Here is an 18473-nt window from a genome sequence, read left to right as displayed (position 1 = left end):
CCTATCAACTTTCAGGACAAACACTGCTTTGAATTTTCAATTTCTTTTCTTTCTTACTTTCTTTCTTTCTGGTGGTATTAATAATTAATTATCATTCTTTCTTTCAGCACTGGGGATTGAATCCATTAAGTTACATCCGTAGTCCTTTTTACTTTTTATTTTGAGACAGAGTTTCACTAAGTTAGTGAAGCTGGCTTAAAACTTGCAACCCTCCTGCCTCTGCCTCTGGAATTACAGGCATGCACCACGGTGCCGGGTCATTGAATTTTTTATGTTTTTCTTTGTTCTTTTCTAGAAGGGATGTCATCTCAGCAGGAGCAGGAGCTGTGTCTGCCTTAATCACCTCTATATGTCTGGTAGGACTGAAAACAGTGGCTGGCACATAGTAGGAGCTCAGTGAATATCAACTGAATGAGTAGATGGACTTACTGGCCAAACAGACAGCAAAATGAATCATCAGGGCATAAGCCAACATGAACACTGAGAGAGAGAGAGGAAAGGAGAGAGAGAGAGAGAGAGAGAGAGAGAGAGAAAGGAGGCCTAGCACAAACCCTTCATCACTGATTAGCCATGTGATCTTCAGCAAGTAACTTCTTCTGAGTCATAGCTCCCTCAGCATAAAATATCTCCAAAGTCTTTCCCAGAGATAAAGCGGTATGGGTGAATACTTAAATTTACTCAACTCGCACAATGCTACTTGAAGAGGGTCAGACATGATTAGAGAAAGACAGAGAGGTATACAGAAACTTTCCCAGTGATCCTGAAGGAGACTTCTGAGGACTTTGAAGGACTTTGCAAGTGACGGTTATGTTAGTCTAATGTCCTCACTTTCCCAGAACACTTAACGACTCTTGTTCTCCTAGCTCTAAGTGTGTCATTAGAGTGTCCTTATGCCCATCATTTGTAATTAGGGCCACTTTTGAGCTCCTGACAAGTCTGGAGAAAGAGAATTTCATGATATAATTAGGTTAGAGAGAGAAAAGGCCCTGGAAAAAGGAGATGATGTGTTCGTAAGGAGATGGTTTGCCATAAAGCATACTGGCTTGTGAGGAGTGAATGTCAGGAGAAAAAAAAGACAGAAAAACTAATTCTTAGGAGGAGGAAGAAAGGAAGTGGTGGGGAAGAAATGCTGGATTAACCAGTTCTTCGTACTGTCCATCCACAGGTGGTATTAATGCATAGCCGGTGATTTGGGGCAAGCAAAGAAGAATTTGCTTCTGTGTGAGAGGAGAGAGCAATCACTCTTCTGATGGGTGCTGTTGTCTAAACTTGTTAATTGGAGACATTCTCTTTTTATTCGGTTTAATTCTTGTGCAATTGGGAGTACAATTTTGATATCATCAATCTGTCATCTGTGACTGCCTCCTTGTCCTGATATTCAGATAGGCAGTTAGCTCTGTGCTAATTGCCCCTGGGGAAGAACCTGGCAAGGCTGAGGCAAAATCCCCTGAAAACCTATCCCCAGGAGAGTCAATTTGTCCCAGATAATCATCAAAGGAGAAGGTTGTCTGTGGCCCCTGATAAGGACACAGCCTAAGGTAGATGAGAAGGAAGGCCGGGGATAGAGAGGTCTATGTCTCCTAGAACAAAGAAATGCCACACGGTGTGCAAGAGCCACAAGGAAAGGGACCTAGCCTGTGCCTCCTGGAAGCTAAAAAGTGACAATTCAGGACCTTCAAGGTGACTGATGCCTTCTGGATTCTAGATAGTCCCAGCAAAATCCCTGTGTCCCAAACACTAAAGGAAGAGTGTCACCAATTTTGATGGGAGTAATGACATTTCAAGGACATTGCGGGAGGACAGGACACCATTCTATATTCCCCATTTCTCAATAAATGTGTGTGTGTGTATGTGTGTGTGTCTTGGAAACTATTGTGTATTAACTTTTATCTCCGGAAAGATATACTGAACTTCTAACCTTCATTATCTATAAACATGACCTTGCTTGGAATAATGACGTTCAGGACACACACACTAACCCAAAATATGTTACCTTGGCATATTTAAAATATTTTAAATTGAAGCAATTTGAGAAAATGGCCCAAGTGAAAAGAAGCCTTAATCTTCACCAGCCCTTTTCCAGTGATGCAGGTCTTGAAACTTTGGAAGGAGTTTCTGAACTTCCCTAAACAAGTCATAAGAACCTCCTGCAATAGGCATCCTCCCTGTTCCCAAAGGAAATGAGCATCCTTGTCTCTAAAGATGAAGGGACACAGAAAGGAATCTGAACAAGCAGTCTCTGCTAAGTTTCCCCCAGATGACATTCACCTCCTTCTTTCCACTTCATCATATCTCTCCGCAACTGTCCACTTTTCATCCAGCCTACTACCTGAGAGACTCTGGTTGCACTTTGTTTCTTTGGGTCTTCATTTCTGAATGAAGCCTTTTGTGTCATGTAAAGTCTACATTAGATACATTTGTGTGATGTTCTCTTGTGAATCTTTTATTACAGGGGCCACAGACAACTTGAAATGGGTAATAGAAAAACATGTGTTTGGGACGAGAGATGGGAGGGAATGGGGGAGAGAAGGGGAATTGCATGGAAATGGAAGGAGACCCTCATTGTTATACAAAATTACATATAAGAGGAAGTGAGGGGAAAGGGGAAAAAAACAAGAGAGAGAAATGAATTACAGTAGATGGGGTAGAGAGAGGAGATGGGAGGGGAGGGATGGGAGGGGAGGGGAGGGGGGATAGGAAGGGGATAGGAAAGGCAACAGAATACAACAGACACTAGTATGGCAGTATGTATAAACATGGATGTGTAACCAATGTGAATCTGCAATCTGTACATGTGGTAAAAATGGGAGTTCATAACCCACTTGAATCAAATGTATTAAATATGATATGTCAAGAGCTTTGTAATGTTTTGAGCAACCAATAAAAAAAAAGAAAAACACGTTTCCCCCACACACACACTGGCAATAGGGCCTTTGCAAAGGAAATCAAGTTGGAATGAGATCACATGGATGATGGTGGACCCTAATCCAAATGACTTATGTCCTTATAAGGGAGAAAGACACAAACACTAAGAGAAGATAGCTATGAGAAGACAGAAATTAGAATTGCATACCTTTAAGTCTAGGAACTCCTTTGGCTACCTGGAGCTGGAAGAGGCAAGGAAGGACCCTCCCCTACAGGCCTCTGAAGGAGCACAGCCATGCCAACATCTAAATTATGGACTTCTGGGCCTCTAGAACTATGAGCAAGTAAGTTCGTCATCTTTAAGATTTTATATTTAATTGCTTTGTCCTTCACAACTTCAAGAAGAACAGAGATTGCATTTCACTGGTCCATTTAAGTTTGATCATACAGACAAAAATTAATTTGAATTATTAAGAAGAGAATACTTCTGCAACAAAATAGTGGAATATAAAATCAACACCCATAAATCAAATGCATTTCTATACATCAGTGATGAACCTCTGAAAGAAAAATTGGGAAAACTACCCCATTCACAATAGCTTCAAAAATAAATAAATAAATAAATAAAATACTTGGGAACCAACCTAACAAAAGAGGTGAAAGACCTCTACAATGAAAACTACAGAATACTAAAGAAAGGAATGAATAAGACCTTAGAAGATGGAAAGATCTCCCATGTTCTTGGATAGGCAGAATTAATACTGTCAAAATGGCCATGCTAACAAAAGCATTATACAGATTTAATGCAATTTCTATTAAAATCCCAAATGTCATTCTTCATAGAAATAGAAAAAATATCATGAAATTCATTTGGAAAAATAAGAGACCCAGAATAACCAAAGCAATTCTTAGCAAGAAGAGTAAAGTAGGAGGCATCACAATACTAGAGCTTAAACTATACTACAGAGCAATAGCAACAAAAACACCATGGTATCGGCACCAAAATGGAATTGTAGACCAGTGGTACAGAATAGAGGACACAGAAACCAACCCACATTAATACAGTTATCTCATATTAGACAAAGGTGCCAAAAATATACATTGGAGAAAGGATAGCCTCTTAAACAAATGGTGCTGGGAAAACTGGAAATCTATATGCAGCAAAATGAAATTAAGCTCCTATCTCTCACCCTTCATAAAACTGAACTCGAACTGGATCAAGGGCCTAGGAATTAGACCAGAGATTTTATATTTAATTGCTTCCCTCCACTTAATCTTCATCATGTCAGCTTATGACCTGACTTCCTTGACATGACTACTAAAGCATAAGAAATATAATTAAGAATCAAATTTTTCCCCTCACACATCAGAGCACTAATCTCTAGGGTATATAAAGAACTCAAAAAGCTAAGCATCAAAAAAACAAATAACCCAATCAATAAATGGGCCAAATACATGAACAGACACTTCTCAGAAGAGGATATACAAGCAATTAACAAATATATGAAAAAAATGTTCATTATCTCTCACAATTAGAGTAATACAAATCAAAACTACTCTAAGATATCATCTCACTCCAGTCAGAATGGTAGCTATTATGAAGACAAACAGCAATAAGTGTTGGTGAGGATGTGGGGAAAAAGACACACTCATACATTGCTGATGGGACTGCAAATTGGTGCAGCCAATATGGAAAGCAGTATGGAGATTTCTTGGAAAACTGGGAATGGAACCACCATTTGACCCAGCTATCCCACTCCACTGTCTATACCCAAAGGACTTAAAAACAGCACACTACAGGGACACAGTCACATCAATGTTTATAGCAGCACAATTCCCAATAGCTAAACTATGGAACCAACCTAGATGCCCCTCAGTAAATAAATGGATTAAAAAAAGTGTGGCATATATACACAATGGAATATTACTCAGCAATAAAAGATAATAAGATCATGGCATTTGCAGGTAAATGGATGGCGTTGGAGAAAATAATGCTAAGTGAAGTTAGCCAATCCTCAAAAAACAAATGCCGAATGTTTTCTCTGATATAAACTGATTGACCCATAATGGGGTAGGGAGGAGGAGTATGAACCCTAGATAGAACCCTAGGTAGAACCCTAGATGAACTCTAGATAGGGCAGAGGGGTGGGAGGAGAAGGAAGGGGGCAGGAGATTAGTAATGATGGTGGAATGCGATAGACATTATTATCCAAAGTACATGTATGAAGACATGAATTGGTATGAACATATTTTATATAAAGAGATATTTTATATAAAGAGATATGGGTAATAAGAATTGTCATATATTTAAAAATAAAATCAATTAAATATTTTTTAAAAAAGAATCAATAAATAGAATGGATTCAAACTAAAAAGCTTCTTCTCAGCAAAGGAAACAATCAATAATGTGAAGAGAGAGCCTATAGAATGGGAGAAAATCTTTACCACACGTACCTCAAATACAGCACTAATCTCCAGGATATATAAAGAACTCAAAAAACTTAACACCAAATCATCATCATCATCATCATCATCATCATCATCCAATTAATAAATGGGCAAAGGAACTGAACAGACACTCCACAGAAGATATACAATTGATCAACAAATATATGAAAAAATGTTCAACATATGTAGCAATTAGAGAAATGCAAATCAAAACTAACCTAAGAATTCATCTCACTCCAGTCAGAATGGCAATTATCAAGAATGCAGCAACAATAAGTGTTGGCGAGGATATGGGGAGGGGGAGAAATACACTCATATTGTATGGGATGGGATTGCAAATTGGTGCAATCACTCTGGAAAGTACTATGGGGATTCCTTGGAAAACTTGGAATGGAATCACCATTTGACCCAGCTATCCCACTCCTTGGTCTATACCCAAAGGACTTAAAATCAGCATACTACAATAATGCAGCCACCAATATTTATAGCAGCTTGGTTCACAGTAGCTAAACTGTGGAACCAAACTTGATGCCCTTCAACAGATGAATGGATAAAGAAAATGTGGTGTATATACACAATGGAATATTACTCAGCCTTAAAGAATGAAATTATAGCATTTGCAGATAAATGGATGAAGTTGGAGAATATCATGCTAAGTGAAATAAGCCAATCCCCCCAAAAAAACAAAGGCCAAATGTTTTCTCTGATATGTGGATGTTGATCCATAATGTGGGGGGAGGAGGTACTAGGGAAAAATAAAGGAACTTTTGATTAGGCAGAGGGGCATGAGGTGGGAAGTGGAGGTGGGAAGGATGGTGGAATGAGACAGACATTATTACCCCATGTACATGTATGATTGCATGAATGGTGTGACTCTGCATCGTGTACAACCAGAACAATGAGAAGTTGTGCTCCATTTGTACACAATGAGTTGAAATGCATTCTGCTGTCATGTATAACTAATCAGGAAAAAAAAAAAAAGAATGTTCAGAGATGAAAAAATTAGATTATGAGAACTGTGACCTAAATGATGAATTAATCCACATGAATAGATTAACTGGGTGGTAATTGTAGGTAGGTAGGGTGTGGCTGGAGGAAGTAGGTCACTGAGGGTGTGCCTTTGGATTGATATTTTGTCCTTGGCATCTGTGTGTGTGTGTGTGTGTGTGTGTGTGTGTGTTTCTGCCTCCTATCTCTCATGACCTGAGCCAGCTGTCCTCTGCCACACCCTTCTACCATGATGTTCTTCCTTGCCTCGGGGTCAGAACAATGAAGTCAGCCTATCTGAATCTATGAGACAAAAATAAAGTTTTCCTCCCCTAAAAAGAGAGAGAATATTTCCCATATTTCATCTGTAGGATGTTCAAATGTTACCTCTGAAGTTTTCCCAACTGAAACAAACAGACAATAGGCAGATTAACAAGAGAAAAGAAAAGCAAATTTATTCACGTGCATTTGTGCCTGGGATCCACACAAACTATGAAATTCAAAGAAGGGCCAGATAGTTGAGGCTTAAATTCCCTCTTCATGGGGGAGACGGAAGTAGAGCAAGAGACTGTAGACGATTTTAGAGGAGCAATAAATGGGCTTTAGGGGAAATGAATGAGCCCAGGGAACAGACAATGACTGGTACAAAATTCCTCTAGGCTCCAGGGATGGTGTTTGAGTTTCAGTCTTTCCCTGGGACACGAGTTTAATCTTCCTTGGGTAATGAAATTTCAGTAAGAAGATTTGAAGCAATTGCATTCCTCTTTGGCTGTTCTGGCCTTTAGGTAGATAAAGGAAATTTGAACAAAATTTTTCCCTGAATTTGCTGCACCTCAGGTACTCTCAATTTGAAGTCCATAGTGCCTCATTTTGGGGTATCATTTTCTTGACTCTAACATGCACAATTTTTTCACATTTAACATCTCTGATCACATTGAACATCTCTGAAATTAGAGTGTATATTTGATGACATGTCAGAGTTTAATCAGTAGCATTTTTTTTTACTGACATAGAAAACAGCCATGTGACATTGGAATCAATGAAAATATCTTGTTTTTTATATGATTATAAACTAAGTTTCATTCTTACTATGATTGAGGGAAACACTGGAGAGTTATAACAGATGCTCTGGGTTTGAATCCCATCTTCTCCATTTACTAACTGATCTTACCATAGCACTCAGATCGTTTGTGCCTAGTGTTTGCATTATAGTCCTTTTTCCATTTATACATTTTCAACTATGCTGTTTCTTTTTTAATCTAGTCTAACAACCTCTGGGCTAATGGAAGCACTTAGCCAATTTACATTTTATATAATATTTAATGTAGTGGTATTTAAGTCTACCATCTTGGTATTTGCTTTCAATTTGTCCAACCTTTCATTATTTTTGTGTATGTGTCTCTTTTTTTTTCCTCTACATTTTTTTGGGTGAATCAAGTATAAAATTATATTTCATTTTATTTTTTTATATTTTTTAACTACTTGTCCTTTGGTATTTTCTGAGATGGCTCCTCTAGATCATTGTTAACTTATCATAGCTCACCTTCAAATAACAGTGTTAGGACAGTTGAAACCAAAGAGGAGACCATGAGACCATCCAGATATTAGCCTCAATATGAAGTTGCAAACAACAATAGGGGTAAAAGAACAAAGGAGACAAATGGTGTCAACCAAAGTCTTGATGCCAATGATACTTAGGGAATCTGAGACCATGGTGGGAAAGTCTGCCGGGTGGAAGCTAAACCATTGGCAGAGATACCACTCAAAGCAGAGGAGGACAAACACCCTGGCTTCATCCTCATTCTGGCCCTGTAGGAGAATGTAATTAAAAATCTGCTCCCAACCTAGGAAAACTCTCCACAAAGGCATAAGAGAAAGTAAACAGTTTCATTACTGAAGAAGTATTAAACTACAATGTGACCCACATCACAAGCAATCTGCTAAAGACTGCAAAGACAGAAAGAAATCTTATTCTTTTATATGGCTAAGTGTATATGACCCATTACATTCTTGTGGGTTTTTTAAAAAAAAATTCAGTTTCGTTTTTTTTAATTGTTTTTTATTGGTTTTTTAGTTATGTATGAAAATAGAACCCATTTTGATGTAATTATAAAAGCATGGAATATATCTTGTTTTAATTCTGTTCTTAGTATATCTCCTTCTCCTTCCCTATCCCCAACCTCTGTTCCCTTCTTTCTATTGATCTTTCTGATAGTTAAACATTTTTATTTTATTGGCTTTTTAAAAATTTTTATTGACTTTTTTTATTCTACATGACAATAGAATTTATTTTGACATAATTATACAAGCTTGGAATATATCTTATTCTACTTAAGACCCCATTCTATGGATGTATAAGATGGTAGGGTTCACTATGGTGTATTTATATATGCACACAGGAAAATTATTTTGGATTCATTCACTATCTTTCCTTATCCTATTCTACCTCCATTCCCTTCATTTCCCTTTGTCTAATCTACTGAATATCTATTCTTCCCCTCTCATCCCTTATTGTGTATTAGTTTCCACATATTTTACAGCAAAAGTGCCATGAAACCACATCTGAGAATCTTTCTTAACTGCACTCTTTCATCTGAAAACATAAGTTTAACTTTAGGAGTCAACCTAAATGTCTGGAGAAGTATGTTTGGCCATTATGTCCTTCTGTGGGCCTGATTTGTGACTAAGTCCTACATCCCAAGCCATGACCACAATGTGGTATATCTGGTGATTGCTGGTGTTCAGCTGTAGCTTACCTTTACCTAGCTTTGCCTGATAGGGAAGGAAAAAAATATCTTTCTACACTTTTAAGTTCCTGGCTGGGGCCACTACTACAAAAGACAGACAGGCTAACAAGAGATAAGCATAAGAAATTATTTAATATACATGACACAGGAGCCCCCTGTGGGGAAATGAAGTCCAGAAGAAGTGCTTAGATCTGAACATTTTTATACAAGGTTTGATGAAGAACAACAGTTATGGGAGAATATTTTAGGATTAAAGTCTGAGCTAAAAATAGTAAATTGCGAAATTTTTAGCAAGGCCTATTCAGATTCTTCTCATCATCTCTCTTATCTTTGAAAATAAGGTGTTTCTTTGCTCTGGGCATAGGAAAGGCACCTCTCACATAGGAATCTAGTGGTCTGCTTCAGGGAAAGACCAGAGAATTCTTCCATTTCTCAAATTCTTCCAGCTGAGGTACTACTACTTAGGTGCCATATTATAGGTAGCTCTCCTTAATCTCATTGATCTATTGGTATAGAATAGGTATTGAATGAACGTGGTACCTGAAGCTAGACTATTCATGCATCTCTTCATTAATCTTGCTCCTTGCTAATTAATTTATCAAGTACCTACTATGCATCAGACACTGTATTACACGCCAGAGATGACAAATTCCTCCACTCACAGTATCAGCCTTCCCAAGGACAGGAAATCTTCAGATTGTCTATGTCACACAAACCCAGGAAACACTGTTTCTGTTTAGAATAGATGAATAGAAAACATGACCATCATATCCCTCCCCTGCTCCAAGCAACGGTGCAACACAACTAACCCTGCTCAACTTTCTCAATTTTAACATTTAATTTATTTTTAAATAGAACTTCAGGTAAGTCAAGCATACGATTATCTTTAACCTGAATAAAGCTGAATAACAAGAAACTCATATGACCTTATAAGATTTGGGGTTTCTTAGATTGCAGCTTTAAATAGGTCAGAGGTCAGATAAGGCAGCAAAAGTAGTTCTTATTTGGACACATTCCTCTTCAGTTGAATTCAGACCAGAGCCAATAATTCTAATGGTTCAAGGTGCCTCTGAATTGATTGTTCAAAGTATGTTTTGCAAAACACACACAAAAAAAGCTATTTGGTGAAAATCGTTCTGAGGTCAAATAAGTCTGAGAAACACTAAGTGGGATGGGTTTCTTTATTGGAGAAAGTCTGGAAGACACAAATCTGCTAGTGAGAAATGTGGATGTTTAAGAGAAGGGAAAGGTATGGATTAGACCAAAAGAACACTTTCCTCAAGAGGCAGATGTCAGGTGTGGGGAAATGTGCCTCCAGGTGATTCTTTAGCCTTGATAGGATCACCTGTCCTACACACATGGGTGGAAGATATAATATATGGCAATGAGCAGAACTAGGGGAGGGGGTCACAAAGTCCCTCGGGGAAAAGGTAAAATTGGATTTTATGGTACTCTGCATACTGATCTTTGGAAAATAAAACCAAGACCAGGCATTCAGCTCTCTGAGGGTAGACATCAGTTCTTCCTTCTTGGTATTTGTGGTAGTGCCTATTGCATGTTGTTATTCAAAAAGTGTTTGAAATAAAATTAATGCTCAGGTAATCATACACATCACTGGCTTTGTGACAGTGTCTATGGGTTTCTATGACGAGCAACTGCGTTCACTTAATTCATTATAAACATTTTGCCATATTATACCTCTAGCTCTGCATGTAGAGGTAAAAACTGTTCTTATCAGCAACACAGAATATAGTACTCCTTCGTTCTAATTTCCTCTGAAATTACAATACTAATCAGGAGGAAATCAGCTCTGCTGCTGAGGCTGAGAGGCACTTACAGGTGACCTTTTCAGCATGGAAATTGTTACCCTCTTGGTTGTACCTGCCCTAAAATTTCCCCGCACTGGGAAACAGCTACAAGAAAACAGACGACAGGGCAGCCAACGCTGTCCTCCCACCTGGGCCGATGATGGTATAGCACAGAGCAGCACAGCAAACAACGCATATTACTTTTACCTATCCCTTTTGGAAGAAAAACTAAGCAGCCATGACCTGCTAGGGGTCAAAATTTCTAAGCAGTGTTATTTTTCTTCTGGGCTTTAGATGATTTCCAAATTCTAAGAATAAGGACAGGATGCCTTCCGGAAAGACTGAGACTGTGCTATCGGTTTTTGTGATTCTCTCTTAGTATGTGCCAGCAACAAGTCCAGCATATTAAGTGTTTGGTGAGCCTATTTTTCTTTTCGAAAATGTCAGTGCTGTCGTAATCTATAAGAAGAACCTAACCCCCTAGGGGAGCAATTTGGAGAGAGGCTTAGTCATAAGGACACTTGTATTGATTTCACCTGCCATCCCCTGAGCTCTGCAAGGACCTAGAATTTTCAAAGGAACAGAGCCTTTATTTATTACCTTTATTTTTTACTGAAATCTTTCCATTAACAAGACTGAGCTAGTTCTTTTATTTTTATTTGCTCCCTATGAAAAAGTAAGAAAAAGTCAGAAAAGTCAATAATTATGAAGGTTTTGTCACATCGTTTTGTCCATCCGTACTCCCTTCTCCTATAGGATTTTAAAGCAAAGCCCGGAGAGCGTGTCATTTCATCCCTCTGTACTTGAATACACATCTCTAAAAATAAGGTCAAAATGACAAAGTATGACAGCATAATTTATATGGGTAATTACATTTGAAACATGACAAATTCTCCAGTTGTCTTTTTAATGGTCTTTTTTATTCAAATCGGCGCCTGAAAAGGGGCCACACATTATATTTTCTGGTGCCCAGTAGAGGTTCAATCAAGTTCAACTCTATCTGGTTCCTAAGCCCCATGCGACTTCTTCTCCATCTTGCTTCTTTCCCTAATTTAATTCTCCACCCTATCTTCTTCCAAAATGGATGAGAGGAGGTATCTTGCAATTATTTCTAACAGGAGTCAAAATACTCTTTTATTCTCAAAGCTCTGTGCTGTGATAGGTAATAAAAAGTAGACAGAAGGAACAAATGATGATACAAGGAAACCAATAAGGAAGTTTTTGAGGACACTCATATGGGGAGAAGTCATCTCCTGAGGGGGGCCCAGGAGGGCCGTGGGCGAGGTGTAACTCTGCTAGATGATTCTGCTTTTTCTGTTGGCCTATAGTATTCATTTCCTGTTGTTCCCTGTATCAGATTACCACAAGCTGCAGCTAAAAACAATAATGATGTATTATCTGACAGCTTTGGAGATCTGAAGTCTGAAATGGGGGCCTACAGAGCTGATACCAAGAGGTTGGCAGGGTGATTGCCTCTGGAGACTAGGGGAGAATTCATTTCCTGGACTTCTCCAAACTCTGGAGATTGTCTGCATTCCTTGACTCACGTCCTTTCCGCTATCTCCACGTGCTCTGCTTCTGCTATGACCTCCTTTTTTGACCATGATCTTCCTCTCTTTTTTTTTTTTTTTTGTAAAGACCCTTGAGCCCATCCTGATAATCCAGGATAGATTTCCTGAGTCAAAATCCTTGAATTAATTTTACCTTCAAAATCCCTTTTTCCATATAAGATAATATACTCATAGGTCTAAGGAATTAAGGCATGGACATCTTTGAGGGATCATTTTTCAGCCTACCATGCCGACTAATGGCTGTCTAGCGAACAGTTGAACTAGGAGAGAAAGTATTATGGAAGTTACTAAGGCAGTTTGTAATTCTCAGCATTTTAAAACTTTTGGAAAAAGAAATTGGGAGTGTAAGCACTGATAAACCAGTTGAATAATGGTCCTCTATATAATGAAGTGTACAATATGTATAGGGGAGCCAATCGGAGCTGATGATTATTGCTCTGAATAATGAACATCTCCAGGCATAAGATGTATGACTCTTATTATGCTAATGTTTAGGAGCTTAAAAGCAGAGCATGAATAATAATCATGATTCACTCCTTTATGTGCGATATGAAAGAGGCAATAAAACATTACTATTGTTAAGCACAGGACTTGAGTTCTTTCTCTACCTCTTATAATAAAAGTGATCTTAGGTAAGCAAGGGATACTTTCTCATCTGGAAAGATGAAATAATAACTTCCTTGTAGAGTTGTTCAGATCTTAAATGGAGGTAGGGCTGGGGGGTGATTGTTTGAGAGCACTTTGTCATGTGTCCCTTAATTAGACTACCCACGGATGAGCCACTATTCACTGGTACTTGGTCCCCACTCCTTCCAGACTCCTTAGAATTGCCCTTTTCCAGGCCCCTTGATGTTAAAAGGAGGCATGTAACTTGCTTTAGCCCACACAGTGTAACTGAAAACTCCGCAGCTAGTTTTTCCCCAGCCTGCCCTGGTCATTGTAGGAGCAAGCCTTAAAATATGTCACTGCACAAAATGCCGGAAATCCTGAGCTGACAGAGGACAGGCTCACTAAAAAGCAGCCCTGGATCAAAGCAGAAGACACATGAACAACAAATACACTATTGCTTAAAGCCACTAAAATTCTAATATGTTTTTAAAATATTTTTTAGTTGTAAATGGACACACATTTTTTTTATTTATTTACTTTTATGTGGGGCTGAGGATTGAAACCAGTACCTCACACACAAGACCAGCTCTCTACCACTGAGCTACAACCCTAGCCCAAAATTCTAATATTTTTTGATCCTGTAGAATTAAATAACTTACTCAAACATACTATTTCAGAGGTAAACCTTTAAAGGTGGGGAAAACTGTCCTGGGGGGATTTTGATATTCAATGCCTCAAAGCTTCAAGGTTTTCAGTCTATTGTAGTGTTATTAAGAATGGTCGCCTCACTGTATGATGCTTCTTATACTCAAAGCATCATGTTAAGCACTTGAGGTTCTTTGTGCTGTGTCTATATTGTTCACACTGGTATCTGCAGTGCAAAGAGCGACATACAACACAGTGGGTACTTAACAAACTTTTGAAGAATTAATGTATTTCTGCTTTCTATCAGAAAGGGATCTTGGCACTAACTTAAAGAAAACTAGAATCTGATTGAGTGGTGACAGATAGAAAGTGATGTGTGTGAGTAGGTAACATGCTTCACATAAGCATTGTTTGCTTTTGTTCTTTCTCTTTGGAGCTAGCTGTCTTCCTCACCCAATACGCAGAGTAGCCTGAGTAGACTAAGTCTACTTCTAACTCTGCTGGTTTTCTAAATGCTTTAAGGCTGTCATTACAGAGTCAAGGTGAACAAGCAAACAGTGACAGGTCTCTTCAGAAGGCAATGGAAAAATCTTTAAAATTAAGAAATATACCCTGAAATGCAAAGATGATGTATGCATATTGATCCAGTTTAGAGTAAAGAAGGAAACATACTTGCCACATGCCTTCCCAGAGTTTCATCAATACGAATTCCAGTATCTCTGAAGTCCTCTAGCTATACCACCCTAATGACCCTCTCCTTCTCCATCCATAGGTGGTCAACCTGCTGAACTTTGTAGTATTCATTCTCTTTTGCTCTTAAAAACTTGTACTTCCTATTATATCTAGTATCCCGAGATAATATATTTTTGCCCGTGTTTGAACTTTATATCACACCTGAAATTATTCTATCTGTATTCTTCCATATTCTATTTTGCTTAATATATATTTTTTAGATTTAGCCATATTTTATATGTTCATTTTCATTTATGTGTATGATACTGTATGAATTTACAGGAAAAAGGCATCCATTCAATTTTTGATGGACATTTGGGCACTTCCTTACTTGTTTTTGTAATGAGCAATCATATTATGGCTATTCTTATACATGTGCAAGATTTTTTTTTCTAGGTATTTTCCTAGTTAGACTTGAGCTTAGCTGTGAGTGGCAGAAACACCTGGAATGCTGCTCGGCTAGATCAGCAGTTCAAAGGCCAGTCCTTCATTAACAATGGAGTCGTCAAGTACCTCAAATGTACAAACCACTAACAAAGGCAGCATTACAGATGCATAGAACAAAAAGTACAAACTGCTCGCTCAGACACAAGACAAAGCAATTGAACTGCCACTGGGGTAGGTACAGGAGGACAGGCAATCTGCCACAACATGTGCAAGGTGCACTTGTGAGGCACAGGGTGTACCTCTCCAGGAAACAATCCCCAAATGTAGGTCTCACATTTAATTTTCCCAAAATATGATGAACAGTCTTCTTTTGATGTAGCATCCAAGCTGAGGGTTTTTCCTTTGCTACTGCAGTTATACTTCTACCAACACTATTGTGTTCCTCTTGCTTAGGAAATTACATGTAAACCAACACAACTTGATCATCATTTTTAGCTTTTCTGGGTTCAGCAGACCATCGCATTATTGGGAATACATTGCCAACTGAGTCCTGTCCTCTCTTGCTTTTATTGAAACCCAGGGGTTCCAGGGATAGACTTTGATGAGAGGAAATGGCAATTTCCTTAATGAGCTATCATCCTCAATGTCCTGACTTTGACTCCTAACTACTCACCCAGAATATCCTTCACTACCAGCCAAAATGGCAGGGGGAATTACTTCCTATTTCTTCAGAAGGTATCCACAATTTACCAATCCACAGATCTTTATTTCTTGCTTAACACACCCCCATAAGACCCCTGCATGGCAGAAGCCAACAGCAAATGCACCTAATACACCTAGACACTCACAAATCATACGTTTAATTGGAGTGGGAAGCAGGGATCTTGCTTTAAAGTCCCACTGAAGCTTTGGGGATACTGAGAAATTATTTAGAAATTCCAACTGGGGAACTATGCAAGACCTCCCAGAGAAGGTGGCATCTGACTTAGTAGACAAATAAGGAGATCAAGCATCCAGACTGATGGAATAATAAAAGCATGTTCAGGGAACTCTGAGAAATTTGATAGCACAGATTATATGAATTGATGAAAGGTAAATCTGAATGAATGGACTGGAGTCAGATCATGGAGACTGTTGGCTGAGTCAAATCATGGAGACTGTTGGATGCCAGGTTAAGAATTTGGATATGCCCAGGGGCTCAGGAGGCTGAGGTGGGAGGATTGCAAATTCAAAACCAGCCTCAGTAACTTAGTGAGGCCCTAAGCAACTGAGTGAGACCCTGTATAAAAATTAAAAAATAGAAAGGGCTGGGGATATGGTTCAGGGTTAAGTGCCCCTCTGGGTTCAATCCCCAGTACCCACCCTCCTAAAAAAAATTTGGATAAGATTCTGCAGGTGGTTGGGAGCCAATACAATTTTTTGTGGAAATAACTTCACCTGTCCTCTAGCAAGTCAGAAAGACACACTGGTGGGGATGGGGGTGGGGGGCATTTAGAAGCTTATCATAGCAGTCCAGCTGAAAGATTCTTGGCTGCTGATTCTCTTACTAATAAATTGAGTTGATTTAGAAAAACCAAGGATAACTAGAAAAGATTGTCCACATTTTCCCCCATCTTTTGTTTTGTTTTGTTTTTGACCGTCCACATTTTTATCCAGGGGCTAGGGTAGAAAAAGTTCTATTAAATAAATGCATAGAAACATGGAAGACACAAATAAAATAGATTTGTAGCAAAATTGCATGAGTTGTGCACTTTCAACATATGGATTACTTTAAGATCTTCCTCATACATTCACTATGAAAACGAGTGTTATTCCTAAGGTCAGAGGAGCAACCTCAGTAGGCAGGAACAGCTCCATTTCCAAGTCTATGTCATATTCTAAATAAATCCTCATTTCAAATGGTCTTTCATGTTGAAGGGACACTGACAGATATATTGAAAAAGACTTTGGAGCCAGACAGACCTGGGTTGGAATAGATTTATTGCAAAATTGCTTGAGTCCTGCACTTTTGACATACTGGTTACTTTAAGATCTTTCTCTTGCATTCACTATGAAAACCAGTGTTATCCCTAAGCGCAGATCAGCACCCTCAATAGATGGGAGCAGCTCCATTTATTCATTCAACAAATACTTATTGATCACTTATAATACACTAAGTGCTGTGTGCATAGTGAACAAGGCATTCTTTGCCCTCCAGTTGTTTGTCAGCTGGGAGATTCAGGAAGTCTCACAAAAGAGGCTATTTCAGTGCCAGAGATGTCAGTTATGATGGAGGCCAGCACACAGTGCCCCAAGAACAGAGGAGATGGTTAACCAAATCCCAAAGGAATAAAGAAACACTGGCAGAAAGGTAGGAGGGCAAGGAACTGAAGGTCATTCAATAAAGACCATTCTGAATAAAAGCTCCAAGGGGAGAGAGGGCTTGGTGTTTTTGAAGGAAGCATAGCACCTGTCCAATAGGAGGTGAAAATGGTGAGAACAATGGTGTGTGAGGACTGCAGCTTCCCAAATCACCCCAAGGAACTGGGATTCTATCCCAGGAGAGTGGGAATCACCTTGTAAGCCAGGAAGCAAGAGTCTTGTGTTTTACAAAGCTCACTCTGGCTGCAGAGGGGAGGTTGGATAAGAGGGAGATGAGGCTGCAGCATGGCCATGTATCATCCATCATGCCTCTGTCTCTTCTGCCATAGAAATTGTCCTCCTTCAAGACTCAGCTCCACTGCCCCTTCCTCTGTGTTTCCCCATCCATCACAGTTAACTGCTCCTTCAGCATTTCCCCCCTCCGGTTGCACATACCTTTATGTCCCTTAGTAAGCCCAGCTCTAAAACACTTCCTGGGGTACTGAAATCAGGGGGACACCCTTGGTGAATTATAAAGTGTTGTACAAATATTTGCAATATGATGGCAGAAGCAATGAGGTTTTTTTTCCTTCCCAGAAAGACTGAAAGATCTCTGAGAACAGTGATTGTGTACTAAATCTTCCAAGTCCGTGTCTCTTTTTAGATAAATCCTCATTTCAAATGATCCTTCATACTGAAGGGGAACTGACATATATATTAAAAAAGACTTTAGAACCAGACAGACGTGGGTTGGTACCCACAGCCTCTGACTCAGGTAAGTAGATTTGAGTTTGTTTTTTTTTGTCTGTAGCTATAAATAAAAATAACAATGCTACCACACAAAGTTGTTGTGAGGATCAGAAGTAAGATATAGAAAGTGCCTGGCATGGTACCTGGTACAAAATAGACCCTGAGTAGTAATGACCCATTGTCTCCAATTGTCATATTCTATGCCATTGTCTCCAATTGTGTACACATGCTGTTGAAACTGAGTCTCAATTTAGAAAATGATACTCCAAAGAAACTAATAGATGAACAATAAAAGTTGGAATTTAAAAAAAAAATCCTTTTTGCTCAGATAAAATTCAAGGAACATGTCCCAGAAAGACAAGTTCCTTATTGTGATAGTATATGCAGATAGAATTTTATGTAATGAATTTTAGGCCAAAGTTTTTCCTTCTGTCTGTCCATCCATCCATCCCTCCATCACTAATTCAGTCAACAAAATTTTTTTGAGTGCCAATTACAAGCCAGACATTGTACAAGGTACTGTGACAAATAGAACTATGAGTCACTCACAGATCCTGCTGCTAAAGAATTTATAATACACTGGG

This window comes from Marmota flaviventris, chromosome 10 (assembly GCF_047511675.1).
Source record: "Marmota flaviventris isolate mMarFla1 chromosome 10, mMarFla1.hap1, whole genome shotgun sequence".
In the NCBI taxonomy this organism is placed as follows: domain Eukaryota; kingdom Metazoa; phylum Chordata; class Mammalia; order Rodentia; family Sciuridae; genus Marmota; species Marmota flaviventris.
The sequence above is the reverse complement of the archived record's forward strand: the minus strand, read 5'-3'. Positions refer to the sequence as shown.